General features: G+C 43.3%; 1 long non-coding RNA gene across 15 annotated transcripts; it reads left to right on the top strand.

The window, feature by feature from the left end:
* The first annotated feature begins 2,508 nt into the window (after positions 1-2,508).
* Positions 2,509-5,701, top strand: LOC127917993 (uncharacterized). 15 transcript variants are annotated; one of them, XR_008098257.1, is made up of 6 exons: positions 2,509-2,615; positions 3,138-3,237; positions 3,665-3,885; positions 4,313-4,518; positions 4,627-5,062; positions 5,182-5,701. It is a non-coding gene; the product is annotated as an uncharacterized LOC127917993 (long non-coding RNA). The 15 variants fall into 15 exon arrangements; XR_008098266.1 differs by having other exon boundaries at positions 5,289-5,693; XR_008098259.1 differs by having other exon boundaries at positions 4,627-4,955; positions 5,182-5,693.
* The last annotated feature ends 463 nt before the right edge of the window (positions 5,702-6,164 follow it).

A 6,164-nucleotide genomic window follows, 5' to 3' on the forward strand; every position in this document is an offset into this window, starting at 1 on the left:
TAATAACATGGCTATATACAGGAAGTACCAGGTCATAACATGGCTATATACAGGAAGTACCAGGTCATAACATGGCTATATACAGGAAGTACCAGGTCATAACATGGCTATATACAGAAAGTACCAGGTAATAACATGGCTATATACAGAAAGTACCAGGTAATAACATGGCTATATACAGGAAGTACCAGGTCATAACATGGCTATATACAGAAAGTACCAGGTAATAACATGGCTATATACAGAAAGTACCAGGTAATAACATGGCTATATACAGGAAGTATCAGGTAATAACATGGCTGTATACAGGAAGTACCAAGTAATAACATGGCTGTATACAGGAAGTACCAGTACTGAGTTGATGTGCAGAGGTATGAGGTATATATGAACATTTAGATAGGGGTAAAATGACTAGGCAAAACAGGATAGATAATAGATGGTGGGAGCAGCATATGTGGTGAAAGTGTGGGGTCAGTATGCGTGTGTGTGTGTGTTGGGGTGTGAGCTGTCTGTGTGTGAGCATGTGGGTAGAGTCCAGTGTGTGTGTGAGTCTTGTTTAGCAGTCTTATGGTTTGGGGATAGAAGCTGTTCAGAGTCCTGTTGCTTCCAGACATTGGTACCGTTTGCCGTGTGGTAGCAGAGAGAACAGTCTACGACTTGGGTGACCTTCCTCTGACACCGCCTGGTTTTCAGATCCTGGATGGCAGGAAGCTCCGCCCCAGTGATGTCATCACGTGAACAGAGACTCCTTCCTTCTTGGTTGTCTGTAGGCTACTAGAAGATGGAGTATTGTTGTGTTTCACTTCATCAGCTTGGCATCCTGTATAATAACTCGTCAACTGTGACTGTATCCAGCTAGTATTCTGATAGTATACGTACGGAGCATTCAGAAAGTATTCAGACCCTTTGACTTTTTCCACATTTTGTTACGTTACAGCCTTATTCTAATATGGATTCACTTTTTTTTTTCTCTCCCTCATCAATCTACACACAATACCCCATAATGACATCACAATGCCCCATAATGACATCACAATACCCCATAATGACATCACAATACCCCAAAATGACAAAGCAATACGTTTTTAGATTTATTTTTTCAAATGTATTAAAAATTCAAAATATAATTTCCGTAAGTATTCAGACCCTTTACACAGTACTTTGTTGAAGCACTTTTTGTCAGTGATTACAGCCTTGACTCTTCTATATAATATAATATATAATATAATAATAATATAATACTCTTCTTGGGCATGACGCTCCAAGATTGGCCCACCTGTATTTGGGGAGTTTCTCCCATTCTTCTCTGCAGATCCTCTCAAGTTCTGTCAGGTTGGATGGGAAGCGTCGCTGCACAGATATTTTCAGGTTTCTCCAGAGATGTTCAATCGAGTTCAAGTCTAGGCTCTGGCTGGGCCACTAAAGGACATTCAAATATTTGTCCCGAAGCCACTCCTGCGTTGTCTTGGCTGTGTGCTTAGGGTCGTTGTCCTGTTGGAAGGTGAACCTTCACCCCAGTTTGAGGTCCTGAGTGCTTTGGAGCAGGTTTTCATCAAGGATCTCTCTGTACTTTGCTCCGTTTATCTTTCCCTCGATCCTGACTAGTCTCCCAGTCCCTGACGCTGAAAAACATCCCCACTGCATGATGCTGCCACCTCCATGCTTCACCGTAGGGATGGTGCCAGGTTTCCTCCAGATGTGACGCTTGACATTCAGGCCAAAGAGTTCAATCTTGGTTTCATCAGACCAGAGAATCTGGTTTCTCATGGTACCCATCCCCAGATCTGTGCCTTGACACAATCCTGTCTCTGAGCTCTATGGACAATTACCATGACCGTGTGTCTTGGTTTTTGCTCTGACATGCACTGTTAACTGTGGAACCTTTTATATAGACAGGTGTGTTCCTTTCCAAATCATGTCCAATCAATATAATGTACCACAGGTGGACTCCAATCAAGTTGTAGAAACATGTCAAGGATGATCAATGGAAACAGGATTAATCTGAGCTCAATTTCGAGTCTCATAGCAAAGGGTCTAAATACCTATGTAAATAAGACATTTCAGTTTATTAATTTTTAAGGCATTTGCAAACATTAAAAAAAAAAACTGTTTATGCTTTGTCATTATGGGGTTGTGTGTGTAGATTAGTGAGTATTTTTTTTGTTTCTTTAATCAATTTTACAATAAGGCTTTAATGTAACAGAATGTGAAGAGAGAAAAATCAAGGGGTCGGAATACTTTCCAAATGCACTGTATGTCCCTTATGAGTACCGGTAGCCTCATTTACTTCACATGATTATTATTGACGATCTCATCAACTGGTGTTACTGCTGATGTTGTTTACAACGTATGATGTTTTATGAAGGCGTGACTGTATCGCATCACAATATTGATGTGAACGTGTCTAGTTGGCCAGCGCTCAGTCTACACTGTTTGGTACAGTAACCAGGACTGTGTTGTCTCAGGGGTAGAGGTTTTAACACTACTGTGTTGTCTCAGGGGTAGGAGGTTTTAACAGACTACAGTACCTGACATCTCTGAAAGGACACTACAGGATAACCATGGGTTTGTCTGTTTGGTACAGTAACCAGGACTGTGTTGTCTCAGGGGTAGAGGTTTTAACAGACTAAGTACCTGACATCTCTGAAGGACAGGATAACCATGGGTTTGTCTGTTTGGTACAGTAACCAGGACTGTGTTGTCTCAGGTAGAGGTTTTAACAGACTACAGTACCTGACATCTCTGAAAGGACACTACAGGATAACCATGGGTTTGTCTGTTTGGTACAGTAACCAGGACTGTGTTGTCCCAGGAGTAGAGGTTTAACAGACTACAGTAACTTATCTGAAAGGACACTACAGGATAACCATGGGTTTGTCTGTTTGGTACAGTAACCAGGACTGTGTTGTCTCAGGGTAGAGGTTTTAACAGACTACAGTACCACGACATCTCTGAAAGGACACTACAGGATAACCATGGGTTTGTCTGTTTGGTACAGTAACCAGGACTGTGTTGTCTCAGGGGTAGAGGTTTTAACAGACTACAGTACCTGACATCTCTGAAAGGACACTACAGGATAACATATGGGTTTGTCTGTTTGGTACAGTAACCAGGACTGTGTTGTCTCAGGGGTAGAGGTTTTAACAGACTACAGTACCTGACATCTCTGAAAGGACACTACAGGATAACCATGGGTTTGTCTGTTTGGTACAGTAACCAGGACTGTGTTGTCTCAGGGTAGAGGTTTTAACAGACTACAGTACCTGACATCTCTGAAAGGACACTACAGGATAACCATGGGTTTGTCTGTTTGGTACAGTAACCAGGACTGTGTTGACTCAGGGGTAGAGGTTTTAACAGACTACAGTACCTGACATCTCTGAAAGACACTACAGGATAACCATGGGTTTGTCTGTTTGGTACAGTAACCAGGACTGTGTTATCTCAGGGGTAGAGGTTTTAACAGACTACAGTACCTGACATCTCTGAAAGGACACTACAGGATAACCATGGGTTTGTCTGTTTGGACAGTAACCAGGACTGTATGTTGACTCAGGGGTAGAGGTTTTAACAGACTACAGTACCTGACATCTCTGAAAGGACACTACAGGATAACCATGGGTTTGTCTGTTTGGTACAGTAAACCAGGACTGTGTTGACTCAGGGTAGAGGTTTTAACAGACTACAGTACCTGACATCTCTGAAAGGACACTACAGGATAACCATGGGTTTGTCTGTTTGGTACAGTAACCAGGACTGTGTTGACTCAGGGGTAGAGGTTTTAACAGACTACAGTACCTGACATCTCTGAAAGGACACTACAGGATAACCATGGGTTTGTCTGTTTGGTACAGTAACCAGGACTGTGTTGTCTCAGGGGTAGAGGTTTTAACAGACTACAGTACCTGACATCTCTGAAAGGACACTACAGGATAACCATGGGTTTGTCTGTTTGGTACAGTAACCAGGACTGTGTTGTCTCAGGGGTAGAGGTTTTAACAGACTACAGTACCTGACATCTCTGAAAGGACACTACAGGATAACCATGGGTTTGTCTGTTTGGTACAGTAACCAGGACTGTGTTGACTCAGGGGTAGAGGTTTTAACAGACTACAGTACCTGACATCTCTGAAAGGACACTACAGGATAACCATGGGTTTGTCTGTTTGGTACAGTAACCAGGACTGTGTTGACTCAGGGGTAGAGGTTTTAACAGACTACAGTACCTGACATCTCTGAAAGGACACTACAGGATAACCATGGGTTTGTCTGTTTGGTACAGTAACCAGGACTGTGTTGACTCAGGGTAGAGGTTTTAACAGACTACAGTACCTGACATCTCTGAAAGGACACTACAGGATAACCATGGGTTTGTCTGTTTGGTACAGTAACCAGGACTGTGTTGACTCAGGGGTAGAGGTTTTAACAGACTACAGTACCTGACATCTCTGAAAGGACACTACAGGATAACCATGGGTTTGTCTGTTTGGTACAGTAACCAGGACTGTGTTGACTCAGGTAGAGGTTTTAACAGACTACAGTACCTGACATCTCTGAAAGGACACTACAGGATAACCATGGGTTTGTCTGTTTGGTACAGTAACCAGGACTGTGTTGTTGACTCAGGGGTAGAGGTTTTAACAGACTACAGTACCTGACATCTCTGAAAGGACACTACAGGATAACCATGGGTTTGTCTGTTTGGTACAGTAACCAGGACTGTGTTGACTCAGGGGTAGAGGTTTTAACAGACTACAGTACCTGACATCTCTGAAAGGACACTACAGGATAACCATGGGTTTGTCTGTTTGGTACAGTAACCAGGACTGTGTTGTCTCAGGGGTAGAGGTTTTAACAGACTACAGTACCTGACATCTCTGAAAGGACACTACAGGATAACCATGGGTTTGTCTGTTTGGTACAGTAACCAGGACTGTGTTGTCTCAGGGGTAGAGGTTTTAACAGACTACAGTACCTGACATCTCTGAAAGGACACTACAGGATAACCATGGGTTTGTCTGTTTGGTACAGTAACCAGGACTGTGTTGACTCAGGGGTAGAGGTTTTAACAGACTACAGTACCTGGCATCTCTGAAAGGACACTACAGGATAACCATGGGTTTGTCTGTTTGGTACAGTAACCACCTGGCACTGTACAGGTTGTTTGTCTCAGGGGTAGAGGTTTTAACAGACTACAGTACCTGACATCTCTGAAAGGACACTACAGGATAACCATGGGTTTGTCTGTTTGGTACAGTAACCAGGACTGTGTTGTCTCAGGGGTAGAGGTTTTAACAGACTACAGTACCTGACATCTCTGAAAGGACACTACAGGATAACCATGGGTTTGTCTGTTTGGTACAGTAACCAGGACTGTGTTGTCTCAGGGGTAGAGGTTTTAACAGACTACAGTACCTGACATCTCTGAAAGGACACTACAGGATAACCATGGGTTTGTCTGTTTGGTACAGTAACCAGGACTGTGTTGTCTCAGGGGTAGAGGTTTTAACAGACTACAGTACCTGACATCTCTGAAAGGACACTACAGGATAACCATGGGTTTGTCTGTTTGGTACAGTAACCAGGACTGTGTTGTCTCAGGGGTAGAGGTTTTAACAGACTACAGTACCTGACATCTCTGAAAGGACACTACAGGATAACCATGGGTTTGTCTGTTTGGTACAGTAACCAGGACTGTGTTGACTCAGGGTAGAGGTTTAACAGACTACAGTACCTGACATCTCTGAAAGGACACTACAGGATAACCATGGGTTTGTCTGTTTGGTACAGTGTCTCAGGGACTGTGTTGACACTCTGGAAAGGACACTACAGGATAACCATGGGTTTGTCTGTTTGGTACAGTAACCAGGACTGTGTTGTCTCAGGGGGTAGAGGTTTTAACAGACTACAGTACCTGGCATCTCTGAAAGGACACTACAGGATAACCATGGGTTTGTCTGTTTGGTACAGTAACCAGGACTGTGTTGACTCAGGGGTAGAGGTTTTAACAGACTACAGTACCTGGCATCTCTGAAAGGATGACTACAGGATAACCATGGGTTTGTCTGTTTGGTACAGTAACCAGGACTGTGTTGTCTCAGGGTAGAGGTTTTAACAGACTACAGTACCTGACACATCTCTGAAAGGACACTACAGGATAACCA

The sequence above is a fragment of the Oncorhynchus keta genome, unplaced genomic scaffold, assembly GCF_023373465.1.
Source record: "Oncorhynchus keta strain PuntledgeMale-10-30-2019 unplaced genomic scaffold, Oket_V2 Un_contig_12581_pilon_pilon, whole genome shotgun sequence".
NCBI classification, from domain to species: Eukaryota; Metazoa; Chordata; class Actinopteri; order Salmoniformes; family Salmonidae; genus Oncorhynchus; species Oncorhynchus keta.